Genomic DNA, 18,407 nt, shown 5'->3' with positions numbered 1-18,407 from the left:
TTTGAGGACTTCAGTGGCTCAGACATAGGTTAGGGGTTTGATACAGAAGTGGGTGGGTGAGATTCTGTGGCCTGCATTGTGCAGGAGGTCAGACTAGATGATCATAATGGTCCCTTCCGACCTTAAAGTCTATGAGTCTATGATTTATTACACCAGCAGTGAACTTGGCCCAGTGCATTGGGAGGTTTATGCAATTATTTGTATTATCCTCATTACAATCATGCCTTGAGGGCCCAAATAGGTTGGGGCCCTGCTGTAGTAGCTACTGTGCAAAGATAGCTCCTGTCTACGTTGGGGTTTAATACTGCTGCCCATCCCTGGAATAGCTGAGTGCCTTCCACGTAAAGTCAATAGCGATAGCAAAGTTCCTAGGGGACTTCTGGAAAAGACAGACATGGTAGAGATGGCATGGTGAAAACACTTCTAGGGGTAGGGCTTTTGTTTTGCTTGTTTTTAAGAGGGGCTAGTGAGGCTTGAGGCTAGACAGGGGTGAGTCTCATTTCTGGTGGGAAGGCGTTCTCAAAGAGGAACGCTTTGCAATGTTTCCTAAAGACGATCAGACTCTGGATTTGCCCAATCTCCTCTGGAAGACTATTCCATAGCTGGATCCCCTTGACAGAGAATGCTTCGTCTCCAAATCTCACATGCTTCTTCCTGGGCTTGGTGAGTTGCATTGCCCCAGAGGAGCACAGTGGCTCAGAGATAAAAATTCATTCTTATCCATTAATTACTTTGAAAGTTGGGACCCAAGCCTTAAACTGGCATCAGAAGCGGATTGGGAGCAGACTGGAGCATGGACCTGTTGTGCTCACAGCAGCCTGAGCCATGGAGAAGGAGAACTGCATTCTGTACTAGGTGGAGTTTGGGCTTCAGAGTCACATTCTGCTTCAGATGCTGAATTACTGTAATTCATTGCGTGGAGGTGACAACGGCATGGATCACTGTGGCTGGATCCTTGTTCAGGAGGAAGGGACAAAATTTCCTAGCAAGCTGGAGATGAAGACATTTTTGGAAACTCCGGCCATCTAGTCATCCAAGCTTAGCAAGGAGATAAACAGGACCCCAGGCTTCACACATCTTTGACAAATAGGATTTGTGCATCTTCCATAGAAGGTAGAGATGGTCTTGGCCAGCTCTTGGAAGTGTTTCCCCTTTTTGGGCAGCATCTCTTTGGTCTTGCTGGGGTTCAGTTTCAGCCCCCTGCTCTTAATCCAAGAGCTAGTTTCCTGAAGGCACTGACAGCTTAGTGGTGGTGGCGGTTGTCTCAGCCGAGAATGAGATATTGCTGAGTGTTATCAGCATGAGCCTGTGCTGTCCCACCTTCTCCCAGTGGTCTCATGTAGATCATGGAGAGGCATGGTATAGTATAGATCTCTTTGGGACCCTGCAGGGCCTTTGGAGAGAAGGAGCAGTTACCCAGCACCATTGATTCTGCCGGAGAGTTCTTATCCACACTACAACAGGTGGGTGAAACAGGAGGAGAGGAAAATGAGGCAACTGTAATGAATGTAGCATACCCACTCAGTGAGGTGCTCTGACCCCCTTTTGTGGTGGCTGGGCCATATGCAGGATGACCAGCCTACTTTAGCCTTGCTGATAGAGCTGTTTTTTTAGCTCAGGGAGTAGAGGTTTATGCTTTAAAAATCCAAGGCGCCAGGTTCCATCCCTCCCACTGAAAACCCACTCAGTAGCATGGCTTTATAACCGCCTGTTTTTCAGACTAGCTGTATGCTTACATCATAGCTGCAGTGAGCCAATCAGTAGCAGTCATCTCGACTTGTGTCCATAGCTTGTCATTATTACCATGCTTCCTTTGAGTACTCAGCTAGGCTGTAATGCCACACACCAGGGATATTATGGTGATTATATCCAAGATACTCATGTACTCTGTAATATCCCATCTTAAGAAATCCATCAACATTGGCACATAAATAGGTCATTACAGAACACAAATGTTGCTACTCAGTCAATTGAATAAATAGTTTGGTAAAACCTTACGCAGCCATATAAAAGTACTAGAAGATGTATTTTCATGAAGCATCACAGCCCGGGCTTGTGCTAAAGCACCCTTAATTTTTTGTGTGTGCTAGATTGCCAAGTTCTAAAGTCATCAAAAGCCTGATTAATAATTGTACTTCAATATCTTTCAGCCCAAAGGATGTGCTCGTGTACTAGTACAAGGCCCACATTATTCATCAGTGAAATGCAGTCATCTTTGGAAAGGCCTCAGCCCTTCCCTGCCAGCTCCATCACCCGAGAACTGCAGCAAGAGAAGTAAAGAGTGATTAGGAGGGAAATGAAGGTACAGAATTCGGGGACAAACTGGAATATTGCCAGGGTACCAGCCCCCTAAAAAATGGTCTATTGGACCTTTATTGACAAGTGACCTACATTTTAAACTTTTGTAAAAGTCATGTCTGCCTTACATCTAAACCCCTTTTATGCTGGGCTGGATTTCAAGCACAGACTCACCAATTGAATCCATCCATTTCCTGTGCCAGCTGAGATTTCCTTTGAAATCTCCAACCCGAGTACTGCTCAGGCCAACTAGGCTAAGTCTGTAATCTGATGAGATGGCTGTTCAAGATAAAATTGCTACAGGCAACTATTTCAGACTATAATACTACAATTCAATGGTTTGCAGACAAAGATGTTAACCAAATCCCCAAACATGAAATAGTTACACTTCAGCGTTGCTTAATTAACAGATATTTGGGACATGATGTCTGTAGAGTTGCCCAGTGTACCTGGTAGGCCGTCACCACTGATTCAACTCTCCAATGGAAATGGAAGACTTAAAAAGAACCCTGCAATGATCTGCTGTGAGAAGCTGCAGTTGACCCTAGCCGTGAAGCAGTTAAAGGTTTGGCTAAGAATCCAAGCAAGGGAATTGAGAATTAAGACTGAAACACTAGCCTTCACTCACCATAGTGTGTGCATAGGGATGTGTGAACGGATTAGGTATCAAGAGCAAATTTGAATGCTTGCCCAAAACTTAGACCTCAACCTTTGAGGTTCAAAAATGGTCAGATACAATTTAAAAACCAGGCTTCTTATTTTCATGCCCCTCTACTCTTCCTGGTTCCGGCCAGTAAAGCAAGAGTGCCAAGAACTGCAAGAACATCTGTTTTCCAGGACAACCAAAAAGCAGGAAGTAATGGAAACCTCCCAAGAAAGCCAATCATGAAATTTTGAGTAATTACATTGGCTCGGTTCTTTGGGTGCTTAGCTGAATGGCTGAACCTTTAGAGGTGCTTCCATCACCAGTTAGGGGTCAGTTTCACTGGGATGTCAGACAATGGCGATCTTACAAACTTGTATGTACTTCCATACTTGCACAGAGGCGTGTGTTAAGATTTCAGGACAAGCTTTCAGCTTTAATTCAGATTCTACTCCATTTTGTGGGCATGAACCAGAACCTTGAATGGAAGGTTAATATATTTTAAAAAGGGGGCAATAAATTACACCTTTCCAGTTTGCCTTTGAATAAACAGTGGTAATCAAAGGAGAGGAAGTCAAAAATCAACATTCACATTTTAATAATTAATAATGAAGTGGAAATGACCTAAAAAAAAAATCTCAGCCTCTGTCTGTCCTACATCCTGCTTGGGAGCAATTCTTTAAGAAGGGAGACAAGTGGCAATGAAGTTTGATTTAGCACATGATGCAGCCGATGGTGGTGCGAGGTTGCCTCTACTGAAATGGAGCGAGAACAGTAGGTCAGACTCCTACCTGATTGAGGTAGCGTCCCTCTTGCTGACTGCCTCTTGTTGATCCCTACTTTACTCATTGCTAGTTCTAAACAATGTTTTAGTTTAGGTCAGAGTTTGGGTTTGAGGTAGGGAACTGTATCAGAGCCAGGGTTTGGAGCCGATGGTCCTGTAACTCTAAACTGTGCTGAAGCAGCAGATCTCTCATTGACATTTCCACCACACAAGATGTGGGAAGTCTTAAAAACCAACTGATCTTGGAAGAGGTCTACCGTTTGGGGCCAAAAATGCCTTCTCAGGACACTCCTACTCACTCCTGTTGATAGCCCTGCAGATTTCAGAGCTGGTTGGCCAATTCTCTCCATTATAGGCATCTGGATGAGTTCCCCAAGGCTCACCAGCCTAACTGGACACTAGGGTTGCCAACCTTCCCAGTTTTGCCGGGAGTTTCTTGGAATCAGGCTCTATCTCCTGGAGGCTACTGAAGCCAAACCGGGAGATTTTAGGCACTAAAAGTCCGGTGGTGCAGCAGGGCTAAGGCAGGCTCCCTGCCTGCCCTTGCCCCATGCCACTCCTGGAAGTGGCCAGCATGTCCCTGCAGCCCTGGGGGTGAGCAGGGGAGGTTAGCGGTCTCCACGTGCTGCCCACGCCCCAGCTCCACAGCTCTCATTGGCCAGGAATTGCAGCCAATGGAAGCTGAAGGGGTAGTGCTTGCAGACGGGCAGTGTGTGGCACCCCCTGGCACTCCCCCAGGGGCCACAGGGATGTGCTGGCCATTTCCAGGAGCGGCACATGGAGGGGGCAGGGTGGCTCATGGTCAGCAGCACTAAGGGAGGCTCAACTCCTGCAGTTCCCATTGGCTGCAGTTCCTGGCCAATGGGAGCTGAGGAGTCGGTGCTTGGGGCATGGGCAGCGTGTGGAGACCCCTGCTCCCCCAGGGGCAACCGGGACGTGTCAGCCGCTTCCAGGAGCGGCATGGGTCCGGGGCAGGCAGGAAGCCTGCCTTAGCCGCTGTGCCGCCGATTGGGAGCCGCCCAAGGTAAGTGCTACCTGGCCAGAGCCTGCACCCCAACCCCTTACCCCAGCCCGGAACCCCGTCCGGCACGCAAACTCCCTCCAAGCCTGCACCCCTACACCCTACCCCAGCCCAGAGCCCCCTCCTCCACCCAAACTCCCTCCTGGAGCCTGCACCCCTCACCCCCTCCTGCACCCTAACTCCCTGCCCCAGCCTGGAGCCCTCTCCCACACCCTAACTCCCTGCCCCAGCCTGGAGCCCTCTCCCACACCCTAACTCCCTGCCCCAGCCTGGTGAAAGTGATTGAAGGTGGGGGAGAGTGAGCGGGATGGGCCCTTAGGGAAGGGGCAAGGCAGGGGGTGGCGCAAGGGTGTTAGGGTGCGTGGGATTAGACAATTGGCAACACTACTGGACACAACAGCACTAATGTGCCTTAGCAGCCAGCTAGACTTCTGGGACACCATATGTACCTTATCTTGGGGAAGTCTCCATTATGGGCAGCTTTGTAGTTGGCACTTAAATGTGAACTTACATCCAGCTGTCTAGGGTCTAGACTGTAGGGTGACCCTCTGACCTGAGTCCCAGGAGCAGACCAGGGAGTAAACTGGGAGTCACTCATCCCTCCTGCTTCCTCTGAAGGGAATAAGTTATGGTGGCCTCTGCTGGAGCAGCTGCCCCCCTCTGGGCATTTGCCTGGCACATAAGAGGCTGGAGCCTGAGCGCCTACAGCTCCCCATTCCTTCCACCCACTGCTTGCTCACAAGGGGGGGAGGATAAGTGATCAGACCCTGTTCTCCCCACCCTGGCTAGTCACAGTCTGAGCAGGAGGGGGCTTTGATTCCCTGTGAGGCCAAACAAGGACTGAATCAATCTAACCCTAAATAAAGGTCTCCATATCATTGCCTAGAAAATACATCCTGTGGTACAGTGTTTGCATCTATGTATTTAGATATTTATAGAGCCCGGATCAACCAGGTATCTGAATGCTCCCCCTCCCATCTCAGCAATTGTGATGGGCTTTCACCTGTCTCCAGTTGGCTCAGCAGGTAGTCTTGCAGGCCATCTACAGCCCACTTCAAGGTCCTATTAGAGTCTTTACATGAAATACCTTGTTAAAGGTCAGGAAATCGTTTCCATCTTGAATAAGCCACACCGTATCGTTGACCCAGTGAACTGTGCCAGTACTGTACTGAACTCACTACTTGTAATCTTTCAGGGTAGCTATGAGTGTCAGAAATCTAAAATAGCCTGGCCGTGTTTGACCTTTACATTTAGTAGGAAGATTGTATTACAGCAGTAGTTTACTGCAATAGCTTTGAAGATTCTTTGTAATACATCATTGTATCTTATGTGTAGGATAACCCCAGGGGGTGGAACCAGGAGTAATGGGATGAAACTGAGCTCAGGATAGTTTTGGCAAGAAAGATTCCCAACAGCAGGATCTATGAGATTATGGGATAGTCCCCAAAGAGGAGTGTGAGAGAACCACGGCAGGTGGCAGATCATCTTGTTTAATGTCACCATGACAGCTCTGGACATCAGATATGTCTGATTTTCTAAAGTAGTGGTGGACAGGGTTTTTCAGGCCTAGTTACTTCACTGAAAGTAATTGCCTTCGACTGAGCCCAGCTACAATCCCTTCTTTGGCTGTGTGGGCAGATAGCTTCAGAAGCCATGGATAGCTACTGGAGGTATCACAAGCATGTGAAACTATTTCCATAAGATCCAGGCTCCAGGGGCTCCCCTTAAGTCCTCTCATGGTTTTCTGTAGATTTAAAGAGTTTGGAAGCCTGCTTAAACCTGTGTCAGCTTTCAGTACAAAAGTGAAAGAGCAACTTTCTGTCTCTGGGAACATCTTACCATCTGTCATGATATTAGGCCCACCACTGTCCTGTTTTACACAGTGGGCTACCCCTGGTACCCAATGGAGCTGCAAATCAAGGCAAGATTTTGCTCATTGTATTTAAGGGGCTGGTTACGATCGGCTGGTGAAATAGCCTTTGATTGTAAGCTGCTGGGGACAGGGACAGTGTCTTACAAATAATAATGCGCAGAACCGAAGTATCACCACAGCTCCTAGGAGCCCCAGTCATGGAGAAGGAGTCCATTGCACTAAGCATTGTGCGAACAAACACACTCCCTGCCCCCAGGAGCTTACAATCCAGTATAAGGCATGGGCCAGATGGACAGACGCATGGGGGAGTACAAGGCAGCAATGAGACACTATTGGACAGCATGAAAGGCAGTGGTCTCAGCCCACCAGCAGGCTGTTTTCATAGGCATTGTGGAAAAGGAGGAGAGGAGAATAAGGTAGCTTTGTGGAGAACATAAGAACATAAGAACATAAGAAAGGCCGTACCGGGTCAGACCAAAGGTCCATCTAGCCCAGTATCTGTCTACCAACAGTGGCCAATGCCAGGTGCCCCTGAGGGAGTGAAGCATGAACAATGAATGATCTCTCCTCTCTCCCTCCTCCATCTCCATCCTCCAGAGACTAGGGAACACCATTCTACCATCATCCTGGCTCATATATTTATTTAGCCAGCATACATGAATTTATCCCCTCCTATTTTTTGTTATAGTATTTATAGTCCACAACCTCCTCTCCCTCAGGTCCTCCCCAGGTTGTTGTGTTGATGATAGAAAAACAGAAAAAGAACTTTTTTTTTTTTTTACTTTAAATTTATTTATTTATTTTTCTTGTATTATGGTTTTAAGTAAATAATAAAATAATAACTTTTTAATTTTTTTCTCAACATCACTCATACATCATTATCTCTCTTTATATATCCATGTAGTCCTCTCTTCTCCAAACTGAAGAACTGAGCCTCTTTTCTCTTTCCTTCCCTGGGACCTCCTCTAAAACCCCTAATCCTTAGTTGCTTTTTTTCTCTTTTTCTCTACCTATTTTTTTTGACTTTTAGAGATTTTGACATCTGCACACAGTATTCTGAGTGCAGTATTCGACATGTTTATATATATATATAATATATTATATATTATATTCTATATCCTATATTCTTTTTTCCCTTTTTAATTTTTCCTTTTCCTGTTTGCTTTTTGCTCCTGTCCTGCACACTTTTGACTCACTTCTCCTCTATCTCTTTTTTTTCTTTTTCCTTTTTCCTGACTCAGCTTAGTTGTATCATTTCCCATTGTATTGTATTTTTGGTTTTTATTTTTTTTTATGCATTATTTTTTTTTTATTTTTTTTTTTTTTCATTTTTTTTTTTTGTTGCCCAATCACTTAGTTTTGTGAGATCTTTCTTTTTCTTCTTAGTCTTTCTTTTTGGTTTGCTATCTCTCTGTTTAGTATCTTCTCACTGCTTTTCCCCTCCTTCACTGTTTCGATTACAGGGAGTTCCTCCCAAGCACAAGCTGCAGCATGGGAGAAAGCACAAAGGTGCTTGTTTGAAAGGTTAAGAAGTGGGCCCTGAAGGCTGCCATCCTGGGCCAGCCATGGGCAGGAGTCACCCTCTTGCCACTGAATGGGAGCAGTGGTGTAGTCAAGCCGGAATGCCCTGCCAGTACTATTAAGCGGCAGCAGTGTTGTGGTCAAGTCAGAAGGGGGCTTGGTCCCCTGTTTTCCATGAACCTCCCCAGGCACTGTGGGGGGTGTATTAGCTTCTAGGCCAACAGGGCCCATGCCTGGGGCCCCAGCCAATTGGGGGGGCCCATAAAAATGGGCACCCCCACACCCCAACCCACTCCGCCTGCCCGGCGCTACTGCTGGGGAGCAGGGTCACGATGCTAGCTTTAAATATTCAGCCTTACTTACAAGACACAGTCATGGTGGGTAAGTTTTCCCCTCAGCACCAGTAGAGAAGTCTAGCATCAAAATTGTTTAGGATGCGTTTCACTCGGGTTCTTGCTTGCTTAAAACACACATCTTTATGGACAAAGTCAGCCAGGACCGTTATCTGCAGCAAGTAAACTTAGAGACGACATTTCTCCCTACACAGACTTTTAGCTTCAACTCTAACCTCTGAAAACTCCCCCAATCCCTCATGTCTCTTAAGAAGGAAAAACCGCTTTATTAATTCCCCACATAAATATCCAGAACATAAACGCAACACTAACCTTCAGCTAGAAGAATTTATTTGCCCTAGAAAGCTTTTCCAAAAAGTCAACCAGTTCCTGAGAGCAGGATTAGAGCTAGTTTAGCCATTACAGCCATTTTAGCCATATAAACATTCACATTGGGGTCTGCAGCACAGGATATGAACATGAATGAAATGTACTAAAAAATATGAGTTGAGAATAAAAGCTCTCCCCTAAATCTCTCTTATTGTATAAGCTGCTATGAATTAAGGCCCTTTCAGGCTGATTTTTAGTCATCAACATAATTATTTCAGAACATATTCCAGACCAGCCTTTTTTATAAGTATTTTAACAACCTGCAAATCAGGAAACTGTAAATCAGAGAAATGAACTGAAATCAGCAATCACAAGGCAGTAGGTCTCATGCTTAGATTCTGACAGCACAGAATGAATAGTGAAGGTCTGGTTGTCTTGCTTTAGCGTGCCAGAGGCCTTTAAACCCTGAGAGCCTTAGATCCACATACTTTGGGGAAATTCAGATCCAAACTTTATGGCTTGGGCCAGTCCTGTTCCATAACTCGATGCCACTTTGTATTTTAGTTTCTCTGGAAGATTTTACGTGAACAATTGAGAGTTTATTTATACAGGTTTTCAGAACCCTATGAAATTCTTATTCAGTCTTTAAGAAAACTGTTTAACAGCAGTCACTGGATCCAGTAGATACTGACCCATCCCATCAAATAGAGAGCTAGAATCTTTAGTAACAATGACGTGTAGCTGGGGCCAAAAATCAATTCATGTTTTTATTGGTTGGGATTTTCAGGAGCACGGTCTTACCAGTGCTCCTGTGTCACATCCTTACAACATGGTGGCAAAAGGAAACTGACAAAGATAGCCCAACTGAAGCCAAATCAACTCCCCAGTCTGTAAGGGAACTGCAGTGCTTCCTAGCTTTTCTGCAGAGAAATCAGAGAAGGTGAATTTCTCCCTACTGTTACACGGGACAGGCTAAGGGGCTTTGAAGATCTACAATCTGTTCCAGGGGAGCCTGCAAGTTGCTGCTAAATGCTAGACAAAGTAATTCAAAACTCTGAACCTTTAGCCCCAGGACATCCGATATAGAACGAGATTGTCAATGCCACCTAGGGGATTTACATAAACAGGGCAAAGGAAATTAGCAAGAATTGGGCATGGAAATCCTCAATCTTGGACTTCAACTTCTGTGCCACAGTTTTTCAATCTGTCTCTTGGGATGGCACTTCCTGTGGATAAGGAAGACTAATGCAATTATTAATATACTCCTATACCATGGTGGTGAGTACTATAAATAATAGTCTATAGTACCGGTAACATGTTCTAAGGGAAATGTGATTTCCTAGAGTCTCACAGGAGGGCAGATTTTCTCTCGTCCCTTTGTCATTTCTGGGTACCCATCACCATGGTAGAGAGGCACCAAGCATAGTAACTAAGATTGAAAGCGAGTTGTACACAATGGTCAAGAGAAGAGAATCCCAGCTCACTGAACATTCAATTCCTGTTTTTATTGGTGGGGATTGTCAAGAGTCTAAGTGAGTTAGGCACCCAATGCCAAGGGAAATGGACACAATACCCAGACTCCTTTGAAAAGTCCAGCAATTACCGTTACTGTTTTAACACTGGTGGGTCCTAGTTTAGCCAATGTTCAGACATTCCAGTGTTAATACCTGCTCTTATGTAATGCTTTTCATTGCGAGATCAGGACCATTAGCTCCACTACTGGGGAAACTGAGGCACAGAGCAGTGAAGTAGCTTTTATGGGGTCAGCCAGCAGACCAGTGGCAGAGCTAGGACTAGAATCCAACTCTCCTGAATCACAGTCTACTGCTCTAGCCACTACTGCCTGCCTAAAAATCATTTCCCATACATCCCTCCCCTTCCTTTTAAGGGTGCGTGATGAGACATTAAGACAAGCTTTTACTCTTTCCCTTGTGCAGCATCCTCTTAGCAATTGTGGTGAATGCCAGCTCCCTGGCTGATATGGGACAGAACCTCGGCATGAGCACAGAGAAAATGATACCAGCTATTTGGCACCTTCTGAAACAGAAGTCTGTCTAGCTGGGACATCCCTGGGACCTGCAGATGGGATGCAGAACTCTGGGACAGAGCTGTCTGGGATTTTAATGAGATGTGGCTCAGGAAAGGACTGTCAGGAGAGGGACACTGGCTGTGGCTGAGAGGTTGTTTGATAGGGGGATCTGATGTACCTAGTTACATTAGAACCCCTCAGGAGCGAATGAAACAAGGTGAGGGGAGCAGCTAGTTGGTCAGAGTGTGAGGGTCATCACAGGGACAATGCAGACAATCTGACTAGTGTTGGGGGGGAAAAAAAAAAAGCTGTGTTTGCAGATGCACCAGGTTAAAGCTGGTGAGATTGGACACCGCTCGTTTAGGATCAGGGGTCCACAGGTGGTTTAGAAAGGAGAAAGCTATTCAGTAGCTTAAGGCACAGCCTATCACTTCTTCCCCTGCCCAGGAGAAAGCTCACTTCTGTAATGCTCACAGCTTGAAGAACAAGAGTAATACTTTGCACTTCTAGGCCATGTCTACATGGCAACAAAAGACCTGCAGCACAGCCGGGGCTCTGGTCATATGACTGTTGCGCAAGACTCAGGCTGTGAGACTACAAAATGGCAACATAGACATTTGAGAACTCCTCCCTCAAAGGGGTTCAGAACCCTAGACTCCAGCCCAAGCCTGAATGTCTACACAGCAATTTCATAGCCCTGCAGCTCAAGCTCACTGACCCAGCCCAAACCACAGGTCTTTTATTGCAGTGTAGATATAGCTCTTCAGACAGTCTTTTAAAGTGCTTATATGAAGTAAGCCTCCCACCAGAGAACTAAGGAAGTTTTAGCATATTTTACAGATAAAATAGATCTAGAGAGGCTTGAAGGGACTTGCCCAAGATCACAAAGACAAGGTAGGTGAGATAACATCTTTTATTGGACCATCTTCAGTTGGTGAGAGAGAGAGAGAAGCTTTCAAGTGAAAGAACTGAAGAAGAGCTCTGTAGGGCAAAGTCTTTCATCAACAGAAGTTTATCCAATAAAATATATTTCCTCAGCCACCTTCTTTTTAACATCCTGGGACCAATAGCTACAACAACACAGCAAACAAGATCACAGAGACAGATGCAGGAGCTCCTGACTCTCAGTTGGGGAAAAAGTTATTAACAGGACCAGCTTCCTCTCCTGTAATCACCAGGAACTACTAACACAATGAACACCTGCCTTAAGGTAGCCTTTTGATAGCACACAAGATACTCATCAAGAGGCTTTCTCACTGCCGTAGAGTAAACCAAAGTTTCTGTTGTTTAACTTAGACACAGAAACAAACAGATTTCAGCCAATGAAGCCTATTGCAGACTGAAAGTCTGTTTAGGTTCCTTCCTGAGGAGTCTCTCTCTGAGAAGTCCATGCAGTTTTTTCTTTAAACACAGAGATAAAGTGGAAGAGGGAAGGTAATTTGTAATGCCACTTATATAGGGAGAGCGATCGCTCTGCCCAGTGCACAGCTGAGTCTAACTAAGCCCAGAAAGATGGTATAAAAGGCCAGTCCCACTAAGGAGGCTGGTTTTTCAGTATGGGATTTTCAGGGTAGAGGAGGTATGTTCAAAGCAGGAATAAGAGTTGTTATAGGTTGTTTAGAAAGAGCTGCTCTACTACCTCTGAAAGATTTTGTTGTCTTTGTTTAGTTAACCTATGTGTGTGCCCTTATATAGACTTTCTAAACCTGGATTCTGGCACAGAGTAGCTTAGTGATTAATAAAACTAGGCAGCATTCTCTTTTCTTGCTAACTTGCTTATATAACAGTAGACGGTAGTTTACTGGGCTGGCTGACAGCAATTTCTCAAACAGCCTTTTGGAAAAAAAACTATCCCACATAAAGCTACTAAGAAATCTTCCCTCTTTTTGCAAGCAGGCAGATATGCTGCCAGTTGTTGCTGCTATGTGAGGGACTGAACAATCATTCTTGTAGCACAGAATCAAATAACAAACACAAAAGGGTTTTCCTTTTGGAGCTATTGTGTGGGGCCTTCTTGGCGGGGGAGGGAGAAAGAGCTATTGTCTCTTTCAGAAACAAAACAGTGCTCTTCTGCTGGAGTAGAATGACCTGTGTGCCATTATCATGCAGTAAATACATCCTCTTCAGAGAGCATGCTTGCTCCCCGCTCTACTTATTGTGCAATTGGTAACTGCCAAATCCCCTGGGATGGAAGGCCTTGTACTCTAGCTGTTGAAGGAGTAATGTCCCCTGGCTGCGCAGCATGATAGGGGAGTAATAAAAACCTCATTTTTAATAGAGAAAGTATGTTAACAAAAAAGAACAGGGGCAGGCTTGCTTGAGAGAGAAAGCTCTTCTGGAGGGACAAAGCCATCGTTAGGGAATGGGATAGTAAATAATGACCTTTCTATAGGTGTTTTTTATAGAATTTAGTGGAGAAGAATATCACTCTTGTAGAATTCCAAAAACCTATGGGTAGGATATAACTTTCTATTTCAGTTTGATAGTCTTTTAAAATAATTTCTATATAGAATCCTATTGCATTTCTACAGAACCCTACTGATTTTGTCTCTCTCGAAATTCGATAGGTATTTTTTATAAGGGCAAGCCCAAATTTCTATTTGTATTTTTAAAGAATTAAACTGTATTTTTCCTTGTAGCAAAAACCTCCTTTGTGGAATCACAGCTCTTTATAAACAGGAGGCATTTGTTAAAGAAAATAACTACCAGCTATAGCTACCAATACCTTCACGCAAGCTTGAGTTCCAGCCTTGTCATCTTTGTTTGCTAGGGACTACACACTGCCTGGAACTCTGCATAGACCTGCCTAGTGGCTGAGATAAAGAGGGAATGTATCATTATGCAATCTAACTGGACCGCACTTTCAATATATACCCATATGGGTACCATTCTTTATATCAATACCATATGTTTTAAAATGAATTCGTGTCAGTGATACTTGTTCAGTCCTACTTGTAGTAGTACCTCCCAGTTAAGATCTAGGGGAAAAAAAATTCCATGATGTGACAAATATATTCAAAGAAGAAACAAGGCTCCACATATATGCTATCTCTACTTTAAGTTGCTTCCCTCCCACCCCACCCTACCCCCCTTTCGTCTTGAGGTGCGAAGTCTAATGAAAGATTTCTTTGTCACTGCATCATGTATTGTACTGGACTCCTGCAGTTGCTCAGCATCCATGTGTTTCATCAGTTAGTTTAGAATAACAACATATGCAGTGGGTTTCTTTAGCTTTATCTGGCCAGGAAGTCCCTTTGCAGAGCATTGCTTTTGGCAGGAGCAATTTCAGCTTGTTGTGCTAGTTCGCGTTGATGAGATCATTGCAATTTAACCATGTGCTTCACAGATGTCCCAGTGCTGCCTCTTTCCGAGAGTGGGACGAACTTCTCCCCTGCCACTACCACTGTCTTTACAGAAATGGATTAAAAAAATTAAGATCACATATCAAGTCCTTCATGGAAAGAAGGAAAATATTCCAGGGACTTCTTCATTTCCACTTTAGACCAAATATTTAGTTTTAAAAAAAAATCCCAAATTCCAGTGTCTTTACATTTACAAAACCTAAAATTGGTCAAATTTTAATTAAAATTTCCATAGTAAACAATTTCTGTGATTCAGATTGGAACTTTCCCTCACAGCATTTGCAACCTAAACATTCCAGCATTGTGTTTCGGAGTAGAGTAATGTATTATTCAAGGCAGGAATAAGGGTTGTTATACAATTATAGGTTGCTGGGGAAGAATCTTTCTACTGTCTCTGGAAGTGAAATTGACTAGAAACAAATGATTCTGACTAGTGTATTTTCATTTCTTCAGCTGAGAGTGATGAAAAAAGCATCTTAAAATAAATTAGATTTTAATACTTGCAGTTTGAATAGTCTCAGGGATGAATACACATAAGTGAGAACATTAAAGATAATCAGGAGCAAGAGGGATGAAGTTATCCGGAGGAAAACTTGGGTTGAGTATCAGGAAAAGCTTCTTGACAGTGAGATAGATTAGCTTGTGGAGTAACGTCCCAAAGGGAGTGCTTAGAAGCCCCTTCACTTGGCACAATTCAAACTAGCCTGTTACAATAGCAAATAATCCTGCACTGCCAGAGATGGACTCTTGATTGCTAATATGCTTTTTATCAGTAGTATTCCTTTTTAACCTCACAGAGGAGTCTCTTTAATATGGTCAAGGATAAAATCAAGGATGCCACTGATGATTCACATCAGCAATGGGGATAGAATCCAAATACAGGTATTTCTTTGAAACTCCAGGACCCCACCACTTGAGCTAACAAAGAATCTACTGCAGCAGTTAGCAGTGTAGGGCCTGTTCTACAACGGTGCAGGACTGATTCCATCCAGCAGAGGGCAGCAGTCTCTGTACATACTGTACTAGCCACTCGGTGGCAATATCGTTATTAAGCATGTGTTCATGGTTCTAAAACATTTCTCCTTTCCCATCCAGGAGATTAAAGGCTAAGGCCTCTTTCAGTTTAGTAGACAGAAATACTGAAGGAGGCTCAGTGGATTTCCAACACCTGATAAGAATGGTGTGATAAGACCACCAGTATGATTAAGTTTACTACTGCTGCCTGCTAAAAAGGCTAGTTTCAGAGCACTTAACATTTGGCAGAGAGCTTCGAGCACTGCAATCAAAGGCACTCAACTTCAGGCTATTTCTAAATGAATTGGAACAAATGTTCAAGACAAAAATCTTGAATGATAAATTGGAGGTCTCATACCCTAACATGGGCTCAATATACTGTACCTACTAGGATATTTTTCTGCTGTTTGTCTTTTATAACACTCTCTGGTAGATGATATTTTAAAATGCGTAACTTCACAAATGCATCAGAGCAGTCTTGGCTGAGACCCGACCCAGTGGATTTATACCAGTGCTTGTGAAAATCAGGCCCAATGTATTTTGCAGGATTTAACACAGACAGAGCTGTTGCAATAGAATCTGTGAGAGAGAGAGCAGCCTGGCTGGGAATCTGATCATAGAACTCCTTGGGGGAGTTCTGAAGCCAGGAGCTGCATTTGTGAGCTATGAGCTGCACTTACAAAGTGTACCTGCTGCAAATACATGACCTGTAGTCACGTGTGATACTAGTAACTTAGCCTGCCTATTTGTCAATTCATTCCCTGCGTCCTAACCTTCCCAACTGCTCAGAATTGGGGACAATATTTTTATGGCCAGGACTTATTCGTATGCAGTTCAGTCATATTATCACCCCATCATCTGCAATGAGTCCAAAACAAGCTGTTCTGGGGCCTGAGTCAAAACTCTTTGAAGTCAATGGAAAGACTTTGGATCAGGCCCATAGCTTTCTTGCTTAGCACTCAAAGCCGTAATAGTCTGCCAGGTTATAATGAGGGTTGTTCAGGTAGAATATGCCCTAAAATAGGTTTTGCATTTCTTAAACATTCTGTCCAAACCCCACTGGAGGGTCTCTGCTCAGTTCTCCAGGTAGGGTGACCAGATGGGATGAAGAAAATATCGGGAAACATGGAGGGGGAGGGGAGTCCCGCCAGCACAGCAAAAAAAAAAAAAAAAAAAGCGCGGAGTCCTGGAGTCCCGCCGGCGGGGGGGGCGGGGAAGAGAGAAAAAAAAAACGGAGTCCTGCTGGCAGAGAGAGAGCGAGAGAGAAGAAAAAATGCGGAGTCCAGCCAGCAGAACAAAACAAAACAAACAAAAAAACAGGAGTGCGAAATATCGGGATAAATTGCGTCCTGACCAAACATTGATCGGGACGCGGGACAAACACCTAAAAATCAGGACAGTCCTGATTTTATTGGGACGTCTGGTCACCCAATCTCCAGGCAATGTAAGGTTGTCTCGATTTTATAGGGACAGTCCTGATATTTGGGTATTTTTCTTACATAGGCGCCTATTACCCCGCACCCCGTCCTGATTTTTCGCACTTGCTGTCTGGTCACCCTAGTCAGGCATCACCTCACAAAATGACTCTAGAGATGCCCAGATTATTTCCCAACCCCAACTGTGATCCATTTAATCCTGTGCATGTGAGCAGGAGTCTAAGTAAGCATCCAGTCCCGTTTAAACCCCAAGTTCACTTCCATCTTGAATCCTAGTAAGGTGGATTTGACCAGTACCTCTGGGGACAGAGCATTCTAACCCCAAAGCAGATTGTTCAACACACTCTCTCGAAATGAAAGGCTATCCACGTGTATTTAATCTACACTTTAAAACCAATTTCCAGTGTTCATATTATTCCTGTTGTTTATTTCAGATATTGTAGATCACTTCCTTTTCTCCAAACTCTGAAAGCTGAGGCTCTTCAGCCTGTAACTAAGTCTGTCCATACCTTTGATCAGTAGCTTTTCTCCAGAACTTAGCCCCAAATGTGCACAAATGCTATGGAGATGTATGGTCCAGCAAACAGGCCACAACCCACCTAGGAAGGTCTCACTGTGACTTTGGACAAGGATTACAATCACCTTCCTGGTCTCATTAATAATACTCCTGCTGATGCAGCATAAGACCCTCTGGCCATATTTGCTGCCATTGAATAATTGAATAATATTTCACAGCTGACTTGAATTCATAAGTGTTTCCATTGTTACTCCACTCCAGGTCTCTATCTAGTATAGATGTCTAGTTTGGATCTAAAATGTTTAGATCCAAAATCATCCTTTCCCCCTCTGCCTTGATGCATTTAAATCTTCCTGGAGATGATTCATCTCACTTAGAGTTGTGTCACTTCTGACCTTCACCATGAGCTGGAGCACATTGAGATTCAGAGCACCTCAGAGAGTACTTTGCAACGCTACACCCATGCAGGATTGGGGCTGTCGTGTGGAAACCTGTTTAACTTCAGGGATTTACACAGCTGTAAACTCTGTTCTGTGAACCTAGTGCGTTCAGTTAGTCTTCCTTCCTGCTCCTCCACAGTCTACATGTGCATTGGACACAGTATTTGTTTGGAAGTCTCCAGCATCTTCCAACCTCAATCAATACCTTTGCAACCCCCTTTCAGGTAGTTGAAAGCTTCTATCAGATCCCCCCTCACTCTTCTCTTCTGCAGACTAAATAACCCCAGTTCCCTCAACCTCTCCTTATAAGTCATGTGCCCCAGCCCCCTGATTATTTTTGTTACCCTCCGCTGGTCTCTCTCCAAATTATCCACATCCTTTCTGTAGTGGGGGGCCCAAACGGGATGCAATACTCCAGATGTGGCCTCACCAGTGCCGAATAGAGGGGAATAATCACTTCCCTTGATCTGCTGGCAATGCTCCTACTAATGCAGCCCAATATGCTGTTAGCCTTCTTGGCAACAAGGGCACACTGTTGACTCATATCCAGCTTGTCATCCACTGTAATCCCCAGGTCCTTTTCTGCAGAACTGCCGCTTAGCCAGTCGGTCCCCAGCCTATAGCGGTGCATGGGATTCTTCTGTCCTAAGTGTAGGACTCTGCATTTGTCCTTGATCAGATTTCTTTTGGCTCAGTCCTCCAATTTGTCTAGGTCACTCTGGACCCTATCCCTACCCTCCAGCGTATCTACCTCTCAATACCTTTGCAATCCCTATATTCAGCTCTTCATCCATTCTCCTGCCCTCC

The sequence above is a fragment of the Mauremys reevesii genome, linkage group 8 (assembly GCF_016161935.1).
Source record: "Mauremys reevesii isolate NIE-2019 linkage group 8, ASM1616193v1, whole genome shotgun sequence".
Taxonomy (NCBI): Eukaryota; Metazoa; Chordata; order Testudines; family Geoemydidae; genus Mauremys; species Mauremys reevesii.
This window is presented reverse-complemented; position numbering follows the sequence as displayed.